Below are 11,611 nucleotides of genomic sequence, written 5' to 3'. Positions count from 1 at the left end.
TGCAGGGCAATGCAATGGGATATATTTATGTACCGCCGGTGGCTTCCTGGAACCCAGCCATGCTGTCGGTCCACAGGGACTTCACAATAGGGAGTTGTACCTGCCTGTGTCTATGAATTAAAAACCCCGGTCAGGTTGGGGCATGCAGTGTGGGCCGAAGCCCACCTGCATTTAATCTGACGTTAGCTCTGCTGTCCAGGGCACTGTAATGGGATACATTTATGTACAGCTGGTGGGTTCCAGGGAGCCACCCATGCTGTGGGTCCACAGGGAGTTGTAACTGCATGTGTCCACTTCTAAAGAACCCCGGTCTGACTGGGGCATGCAGTGTGGGCCGAAGCCCACCTGCATTAAACATGACATATTACCTCAGCTGTGATGGGCAATGCAATGGGATATATTTATGTACCGCCGGTGGCTTCCTGGCACCCACCCATGCTGTGGGTCCACAGGGAGTTGTAACTGCATCAGTCCACTTCTAAAGAACCCCGGTCTGACTGGGGCATGCAGTGTGGGCCGAAGCCCACCTGCATTTAATCTGACGTTAGCTCTGCTGTCCAGGGCACTGCAATGGGATACATTTATGTACAGCCAGTGGGTTCCAGGGAGCCACCCATGCTGTGGGTGCACACGGAATTCCCATTGCGGAGTTGTACCTGCCTGTGACTATTTATAAAAAAACGCGGTCTGACTGGGGCATGCAGACACCTTGACAGAATGAATAGTGTGTGGCACATAGGTTCCCCATTGCTATGCCCACGTGTGCAGCTCCAGATGGAGGTGGCACAGGATTGGATTTCTCATTGCTTATGTACAGCATTGTGAACTATCGCCCCACCCCTTTTAAAGAGGGTCGCTGCCTAGCCGTGGCAACCCTCTGCAGTGTGTGCCTGCGGTTCCTCTGGCAGACGCACTTATAAATAGACATGAGGGTGGCGTGGCATCAGGGCAGCTGAAGGCTGGGCAGGGACAGTTTGGTGTGCGCTGTGGACACTGGGTCGTGGGGGGGGGGTTGGTCAGCATGTAACCCAGGAGAAGTGGCAGCGGAGTGTCATGCAGGCAGTGATTGTGCTTTGTTGGAGGTAGTGTGGTGCTTAGCTAAGGTATGCATTGCTAATGAGGGCTTTTCAGAAGTAAAAATTGTTGGGAGGGGGGGGGGGCCCACTCTTGCCGCTATTGTGGCTTAATAGTGGGACCTGGGAACTTGAGATGCAGCCCAACATGTAGCCCCTCGCCTGCCCTATCTGTTGCTGTGTCGTTCCCATCACTTTCTTGAATTGCCCAGATTTTCACAAACGAAAACCTTAGCGAGCATCGGCGATATGCAAAAATGCTCGGGTCGCCCATTGACTTCAATGGGGTTCGTTATTCGAAACGAACCCTCGAGCATCGCGAAAAGTTCGTCTCGAGTAACGAGCACCCGAGCATATTGGTGCTCACTCATCTCTAGTAGTTATATTCTTGTACATAGGAGGCAGTATTATAGTAGTTATATTCTTGTATATAGGAGGTATTATTATAGCAGTTATATTCTTGTACATAGGGGGCAGTATTATAGTAGTTATATTCTTATACATAGGGGCAGTATTATAGTAGTTATATTCTTATACATAGGGGCAATATTATAGTAGTTATATTCTTGTACATAGGAGGTAGTATTATAGCAGTTATATTCTTGTACATAGGGGGCAGTATTATAGTAGTTATATTCTTATACATAGGGGCAGTATTATAGTAGTTATATTCTTTAACATAGGGGGCAGTATTATAGTAGTTATATTCTTATACATAGGGGCAGTATTATAGTAGTTATATTCTTGTACATAGAGGGAGTATTATAGTAGTTATATTCTTATACATAGGGGCAATATTATAGTAGTTATATTCTTGTACATAGGAAGTAGTATTATAGCAGTTATATTCTTGTACATAGGGGGCAGTATTATAGTAGTTATATTCTTATACATAGGGGCAGTATTATAGTAGTTATATTCTTTAACGTAGGGGGCAGTATTATAGTAGTTATATTCTTGTACATAGGGGGCAGTATTATAGTAGTTATATTCTTGTACATAGGGGCAGTATTATAGTAGTTATATTCTTGTACATAGAGGGAGTATTATAGTAGTTATATTCTTGTACATAGGAGGAGTATTGTAGTAGTTATATTCTTGTACATAGGGGGCAGTATTATAGTAGTTAGATTCTTGTACATAGGAGGTAGTATTATTGTAGTTATATTCTTGTACATAGAGGCAGTATTATAGTAGTTAGATTCTTGTACATAGAGGCAGTATTATAGTAGTTATATTCTTATACATAGGGGCAGTATTATAGTAGTTATATTCTTTTACATAGGGACGGTATTATAGTAGTAATATTGTTGTACATAGGAAGCAGTATTATAGTAGTTAAATTATTGTACATAGGGAGCAGTATTATAGTAGTTATATTCTTTTACATAGGTGCAGTATTATACTAGTTATATCCTTATAAATAGGAAGCAGTATTATAGTAGTTAAATTCTTATACATAGGAGCAGAATTATAGTAGTTATATTCTTGTACATGGGGGATAGTATTACAGTAGTTAGATTTTTGTACATAAGGGGCAGTATTATAGTAGTTATATTCTTGTACATAGGGGCAGTATTGTAGTAATTATATTTTTGTGCATAGGTAGCAGTATTATAGTAGTTATATTCTTATACATAGGGGCAGTATTATAGTAGTTATATTCTTTAACATAGGGGGCAGTATTATACTAGTTATATTCTTGTACATAGAGGGCAGTATTATAGTAGTTATATTCTTGTACATAGGGGCAGTATTATAGTAGTTAGATTCTTGTACATAGTGGCAGTATTATAGTAGTTATATTCTTGTACATAGGAGGAGTATTATAGTAGTTATATTCTTGTACATAGGGGGCAATATTATAGTAGTTATATTCTTGTACATAGGGGCAGTATTATAGTAGTTAGATTCTTGTACATAGTGGCAGTATTATAGTAGTTATATTCTTATACATAGAGGCAGTATTATAGTAGTTATATTCTTTTACATAGGGACGGTATTATAGTAGTAATATTGTTGTACATAGAAAGCAGTATTACAGTAGTTATATTCTTGTACATAGGGAGCAGTATTATAGTAGTTATATTCTTGTACATAGGGGCAGTATTATAGCAGTTATATTCTTGTACATAGGGAGCAGTATTATAGTAGTTATATTCTTTTACATAGGGGCAGTATTATAGTAGTTATATCGTTATAAATAGGAAGCAATATTATAGTAGTTAAATTCTTATACATAGGAGCAGAATTATAGTAGTTATATTCTTGTACATAGGGGACAATATTATAGTAGTTATATTCTTGTACATATGAGGCAGTATTAGTTATATTCATGTACATAGGAGGTAGTATTATAGCAGTTATATTCTTGTACATAGGGGCAGTATTATAGTAGTTATATTCTTATACATTGGGGCAGTATTATAGTAGTTATATTCTTGTACATAGGGCAGTATTATAGTAGTTATATTCTCTTACATAGGAGGTAGTATTATAGTAGTTATATTCCTGTACATAAGGGGCAGTATTATAGTAGTTATATTCCTGAACATAAGGGGCAGTATTATAGCAGTTATATTCTTGCACACAGGGGGCAGTATTATAGCAGTTATATTCTTGTACATAGGAGGCAGTATTATGGTAGTTATATTCTTGCACACAGGGGGCATTATTATAGTAGTTATATTCTTGTACATAGGGGGCAGTATTATAGTAGTTATATTCGTGTACATAGGGGGCAGTATTTTAGTAGTTATAGTCTTGTACATAGGGAGCAGTATTATAGAAGTTATAATCTTGTACATGCAGGGAAGTATTATAGTAGTTATATTCTTGTACATAGGGGCAGTATTATAGCAGTTATATTTTTGTACATAGGAGCAGTATTATAGTAGTTATACTCTGGTACATAAGGGACAGTATTATTGTAATTGTATTCTTGTACATAGGAGCAGTATTATAGTAGTTATATTCTTGTACATTTGCGGAAATTTTCTAGTAGTTATATTCCTGTACATAAGGGGCAGTATTATAGTAGCTATATTCTTGTACATAGAAGGAAGTATTATAGTAGTTATATTCTTGTACATAGGGGCAGTATTATAGTAGTTATATTCTTGTACATAGGGGCAGTATTATAGTAGTTATATTCTTGTACGTAGGAGGCAGTATTATAGTAGTTATATTCTTGTACATAGGGGCAGTATTATAGTAGTTATATTCTTGTATGTAGGAGGCAGTTTTATAGTAGTTATATTCTTGCACAAAGGGGGTAGTATTATAGTAGTTATATTCTTGTACATAGGGGCAGTATTATAGTAGTTATATTCTTGTACATAGGGGCAATATTATAGTAGTTATATTCTTATACATAGAAGCAGTATTATAGTAGTTATATTGTTGTACATAGGGAGCAGTATTATAGTAGTTATATTGTTGTACATAGGGAGCAGTATTATAGTAGTTATATTCTTTTACATAGGGAGCAGTATTATAGTAGTTATATTGTTGTACATAGGGAGCAGTATTATAGTAGTTACATTCTTGTACATAGGGGGCAGTATTATAGTAGTTATATTGTTGTACATAGGGAGCAGTATTATAGTAGTTATATTCTTTTACATAGTGGCAGTATTATAGTAGTTATATCCTTATAAATAGGGGGCAGTATTATAGTAGTTATATTTTTGTGCATAGGTAGCAGTATTATAGTAGTTATATTCTTATACATAGGGGCAGTATTATAGTAGTTATATTCTTTAACATAGGGGCAGTATTATACTAGTTATATTCTTGTACATAGAGGGCAGTATTATAGTAGTTTGATTCTTGTACATAGGGGCAGTATTATAGTAGTTAGATTCTTGTACATAGTGGCAGTATTATAATAATAATATAATAATAATCTTTATTTGTATAGCGCCAACTTATTCCGCAGCGCTTATTATAGTAGTTATATTCTTGTACATAGGAGGAGTATTATAGTAGTTATATTCTTGTACATAGGGGGCAATATTATAGTAGTTATATTCTTGTACATAGGGGCAGTATTATAGTAGTTAGATTCTTGTACATAGTGGCAGTATTATAGTAGTTATATTCTTATACATAGAGGCAGTATTATAGTAGTTATATTCTTTTACATAGGGACAGTATTATAGTAGTAATATTGTTGTACATAGAAAGCAGTATTACAGTAGTTATATTCTTGTACATAGGGAGCAGTATTATAGTAGTTATATTTTTGTACATAGGGGCAGTATTATAGCAGTTATATTCTTGTACATAGGGAGCAGTATTATAGTAGTTATATTCTTTTACATAGGGGCAGTATTATAGTAGTTATATCGTTATAAATAGGAAGCAATATTATAGTAGTTAAATTCTTATACATAGGAGCAGAATTATAGTAGTTATATTCTTGTACATAGGGGACAATATTATAGTAGTTATATTCTTGTACATAGGAGGCAGTATTAGTTATATTCATGTACATAGGAGGTAGTATTATAGCAGTTATATTCTTGTACATAGGGGCAGTATTATAGTAGTTATATTCTTATACATAGGGCAGTATTATAGTAGTTATATTCTTATACATAGGGGCAGTATTATAGTAGTTATATTCTTTTACATAGGGGGCAGTATTATAGTTATATTCTTGTACATAGGAGCAGAATTATAGTAGTTATATTCTTGTACATGGGGGGTAGTATTACACTAGTTATATTTTTGTACATAAGGGGCAGTATTAGTTATATTCTTGTACATAGGAGGTAGTATTATAGTAGGTATATTCTCTTACATAGGAGGTAGTATTATAGTAGTTATATTCCTGTACATAAGGGGCAGTATTATAGTAGTTATATTCCTGTACATAAGGGGCAGTATTATAGCAGTTATATTCTTGCACACAGGGGGCAGTATTATAGCAGTTATATTCTTGTACATAGGAGCAGTATTATAGTAGTTATATTCTTGTACATTGGCGGAAATTTTCTAGTAGTTATATTCCTGTACATAAGGGGCAGTATTATAGTAGCTATATTCTTGTACATAGAAGGAAGTATTATAGTAGTTATATTCTTGTACATAGGGGCAGTATTATAGTAGTTATATTCTTGTACATAGGGGCAGTATTATAGTAGTTATATTCTTGTACATAGAAGGAAGTATTATAGTAGTTATATTCTTGTACATAGGGGCAGTATTATAGTAGTTATATTCTTGTACATAGGGCAGTATTATAGTAGTTATATTTTCTTACATAGGAGGTAGTATTATAGTAGTTATATTCCTGTACATAAGGGGCAGTATTATAGTAGTTATATTCCTGTACATAAGGGGCAGTATTATAGTAGTTATATTCTTGTACATAGGGGGCAGTATTATAGTAGTTATATTCTTGTACATAGGGGGCAGTATTTTAGTAGTTATAGTCTTGTACATAGGGAGCAGTATTATAGAAGTTATAATCTTGTACATGCAGGGAAGTATTATAGTAGTTATATTCTTGTACATAGGGGCAGTATTATAGCAGTTATATTTTTGTACATAGGAGCAGTATTATAGTAGTTATACTCTGGTACATAAGGGACAGTATTATGGTAATTGTATTCTTGTACATAGGAGCAGTATTATAGTAGTTATATTCTTGTACATTGGCGGAAATTTTCTAGTACTTATATTCCTGTACATAAGGGGCCGTATTATAGTAGCTATATTCTTGTATATAGAAGGCAGTATTATAGTAGTTATATTCTTGTACATAGGGGCAGTATTATAGTAGTTATATTCTTGTACATAGGGGCAGTATTATAGTAGTTATATTCTTATACATAGAAGCAGTATTATAGTAGTTATAATGTTGTACATAGGGAGCAGTATTATAGAAGTTATATTGTTGTACATAGGGAGCATGATTATAGTAGTTATATTCTTTTACATAGGGAGCAGTATTATAGTAGTTATATTGTTGTACATAGGGAGCAGTATTATAGTAGTTATATTCTTGTACATAGGGGGCAGTATTATAGTAGTTATATTGTTGTACATAGGGAGCAGTATTATAGTTATATTCTTGTACATAGGAGCAGAATTATAGTAGTTATATTCTTGTACATGGGGGGTAGTATTACACTAGTTATATTTTTGTACATAAGGGGCAGTATTAGTTATATTCTTGTACATAGGAGGTAGTATTATAGTAGTTATATTCTCTTACATAGGAGGTAGTATTATAGTAGTTATATTCCTGTACATAAGGGGCAGTATTATAGTAGTTATATTCCTGTACATAAGGGGCAGTATTATAGCAGTTATATTCTTGCACACAGGGGGCAGTATTATAGCAGTTATATTCTTGTACATAGGAGCAGTATTATAGTAGTTATATTCTTGTACATTGGCGGAAATTTTCTAGTAGTTATATTCCTGTACATAAGGGGCAGTATTATAGTAGCTATATTCTTGTACATAGAAGGAAGTATTATAGTAGTTATATTCTTGTACATAGGGGCAGTATTATAGTAGTTATATTCTTGTACATAGGGGCAGTATTATAGTAGTTATATTCTTGTACGTAGGAGGCAGTTTTATAGTAGTTATATTCTTGTACATAGGGCAGTATTATAGTAGTTATAATTTCTTACATAGGAGGTAGTATTATAGTAGTTATATTCCTGTACATAAGGGGCAGTATTATAGTAGTTATATTCCTGTACATAAGGGGCAGTATTATAGTAGTTATATTCTTGTACATAGGGGGCAGTATTATAGTAGTTATATTCTTGTACATAGGGGGCCGTATTTTAGTAGTTATAGTCTTGTACATAGGGAGCAGTATTATAGAAGTTATAATCTTGTACATGCAGGGAAGTATTATAGTAGTTATATTCTTGTACATAGGGGCAGTATTATAGCAGTTATATTTTTGTACATAGGAGCAGTATTATAGTAGTTATACTCTGGTACATAAGGGACAGTATTATGGTAATTGTATTCTTGTACATAGGAGCAGTATTATAGTAGTTATATTCTTGTACATTGGCGGAAATTTTCTAGTAGTTATATTCCTGTACATAAGGGGCCGTATTATAGTAGCTATATTCTTGTATATAGAAGGCAGTATTATAGTAGTTATATTCTTGTACATAGGGGCAGTATTATAGTAGTTATAGTCTTGTACATAGGGGCAGTATTATAGTAGTTATATTCTTATACATAGAAGCAGTATTATAGTAGTTATATTGTTGTACATAGGGAGCAGTATTATAGTAGTTATATTGTTGTACATAGGGAGCAGTATTATAGTAGTTATATTCTTTTACATAGGGAGCAGTATTATAGTAGTTATATTGTTGTACATAGGGAGCAGTATTATAGTAGTTATATTCTTGTACATAGGGGGCAGTATTATAGTAGTTATATTGTTGTACATAGGGAGCAGTATTATAGTAGTTATATTCTTGTACATAGGGGGCAGTATTATAGTAATTATATTGTTGTACATAGGGAGCAGTATTCTAGTAGTTATATTCCTGTACATAGGAGTAGTATTATAGTAGTTATATTCTTGTACATAGGGGGCAGTATTATAGTAGTTATATTGTTGTACATAGGGAGCAGTATTATAGTAGTTATATTCTTTTACATAGGGGCAGTATTATAGTAGTTATATCCCTATAAATAGGAAACAGTATTATAGTAGTTAAATTCTTATACATAGGAGCAGAATTATAGTAGTTAGGGGCGGAGCCTGACCGCGGAGCGAGATGGCCGCATAGCTCTCGTGCTGCAGCTACACAGCACTCTTTCAGGCACTTAACAGCCGCAATCTTTCCTGAAAATGGGAAAGCTCTCCAAAGAAAGGACGGGAGAACACTCAGGGACTCCTCGCCAGCCCCGAGGTCAGTCTGATATGCAGCAGTTCCTCAAAGAACGGAGCTCCCGCTCCCCGCATATAGCAGGCAAGATGGCGTCGGCGGCCGCAGCTGCTTTGAATACAGCGCGGGAAGGAGAGATCTCCTCTGATTGTGAAGAGGATGACCCCCCCTCAAAGGGCTTCATGAGAGAGCTGCTAGCTACAACGATGGGACCGCTGCTGGCTGAACTGACTGCCATAAAGGATGAAGTAAGGAATGTGGGGAGGAGGGTGGAGAACTTGGAGGGCTCCACTGCAGATATAACTAATCATTCAAGAGAACTAGCTGCTGTAGTGAAAGAGCAGCACACTCACCTTAACAGAATGCTCCTTATGCAGGAGGATTTAGAGAACAGGAGCAGGTGCAATAATGTCCACATTAAGGGCTTGTCAGAGTCCTGGGCTGCAGAGACACTGCATAAAATTAGCCTGGAAATCTTCACTGTGCTTTTGGGTGAAGAAAGAGCATCCGGGATCGTTATTGAGCGAGTGCATAGAGCCCTGAGACCACAGCCGGCCCCAACAGAACCCCCAAGGGATATTCTATGCAAGTTACTGACGTTCCCTGATGCGGTCGCCATCTTAAATGCAGCAAGGAGCAACAGAAACCTCCAATATGGAGGTATAAATATACAGATCTATCCAGACCTCTCCCCTACAACCCTAGCCAAGCGCAGAATGTTGCGGCCTTTGTTAGATGCGCTCAAATCAAAGAACATTAAATATGCCTGGCTTTTTCCCTTCGGGCTAGGTATAACCCACAAGGGGAGGAGGCTAAATATATGGTCCCCGGAGGACCTTCAGGGAAGCTGGCATCATCTGGGACTCGAACCTCTGGATCTCCCTAACTGGCTTCCCTTGCCGGGGTTCCCGGCCCTCCCCCACCTACCCACTCAGGACAGCTGGCAGACAGCTACACAGTCAAAGTCACCACGTAGCAAGCAAAGAAAGAAACAAAGAGAGGAGAATGCCATCAGCGTCACTTGAAACCACTCGGACAACTGTCCTTCTCCTCTAAAGAAATAGTTGCAGCAATGATGGGCCCTCAGGGCAACAGATCTTCCTCGTTTTCCACAGAAACGACCACCCGGAAGATCTGCGGTTACCTGCATACTGAACTCTGCTGTCTCGTCCTTCAAGTTGGACCTTGCAGTCCATAGTTTCCAGACGTTAGAACTTTCCTCGTTTTCCCTACAAGCAAGTGCCTTTTTGTGCTCCCCCGATCAGGCGATTACCAACCTTTTCAGTATATGGTGCAAACTTATATTCCACCCCACTTTTGTGGTTGAGTCCCGGGATTCACTGCAGAGCTCACCCGTAAATTGTCAAGCATCAGACATCTCTGCTGCTACAACTTATCAGTATATCTTCTGATTATTTTTTTTTTTTAACCCTTTGCTCCCCTCCTCCCTACCTTTCCTAACTCTTCCATTCCCCGCCTCTAACACCCCCTAGGGCGATCATACCCACCCTGACAACAACCACTGGTGAGACGGATAGGACCACGGTGACTGTGATACCTCAGATATTGTTCCTTGATTCAGAATCGATAATCAGTGACATAACCTGTCTATTTTCCCTCCTCGATATTAAGGCAGCGATGGACGGTCTGAGCCAACAATGGAGGTTCCTGGGGTCGCGGAGCCATTGAGAGTCACGTCCTTCAACGTCCGGGGACTGAACACACCTCAGAAAAGGTAGTGTTTCTCAGCTGGTCAGAAAATTCAACACAAAAATATTACTCCTTCAGGAAACACATTTTAAAGCGGACAACCACGGCCACCTCTCCAGGAAAATTTTTCCCGAAAGTTACCATAGCACATACCGTCTCTGCATCAAAAGAAGTATCCATTTTGTTCCATAGATCCGTTGTGTTCACCCTAAAAGCAAAATACTCAGACCAAATGGGCAGAGTACTGTTTCTAAAGGGGTCTATTGAGAACAAAAGGCTAACAATAGCGAACCTATACGCACCTAATACCAACCAAGTAGACTGGCTGGTCGAGCAAATTAGGATCCTGAAAGATTTCGCCGAGGGTCCAATTGTGCTTGGAGGTGACTTTAATTTATTTCTTAACCCTCTAATTGACTCGTCGAAGGGCAGATCCTGGATCGCCCAGAGACGAATCAAAAAACTAAATAAGGCTCTTCAGGAGGCGGGAGTCGTGGACGCATGGCGAACAATCAACCCCTCGACAAAGGATTATACATATTACTCCCAAGTCCATAACTCGTTCCAGAGACTTGATCACATATATGTCTCCCAAAACATACTGTCTAGAGTAAAGGGAGCTAGAATAGAACCAATTACAATATCTGATCACGCCCCAATACACCTAGACCTTAGCCTTACCGCTGACGGACACAGGGAATGGGTCTGGAAACTCAACACTTCACTACTTGATTTGGATCTGGAGAGGGACCGCCTCTCTGGTATGCTAGAGGAATTTTTTCAACTTAATGACACTGGAGACCTTGAGTTTCCAGTGGTTTGGGAAGCTCACAAGGCTTACATGAGAGGTCTGTTCATTTCCCTAGGATCCAAAATCAAGAGGCAACAGCAACTTGAAATAGATAGACTCCTAAATCGGATCGCGAAGGCCGAACAACAGTC

Source organism: Eleutherodactylus coqui, chromosome 8 (genome assembly GCF_035609145.1).
Source record: "Eleutherodactylus coqui strain aEleCoq1 chromosome 8, aEleCoq1.hap1, whole genome shotgun sequence".
NCBI lineage: Eukaryota > Metazoa > Chordata > Amphibia > Anura > Eleutherodactylidae > Eleutherodactylus > Eleutherodactylus coqui.
The sequence above is the reverse complement of the archived record's forward strand: the minus strand, read 5'-3'. Positions refer to the sequence as shown.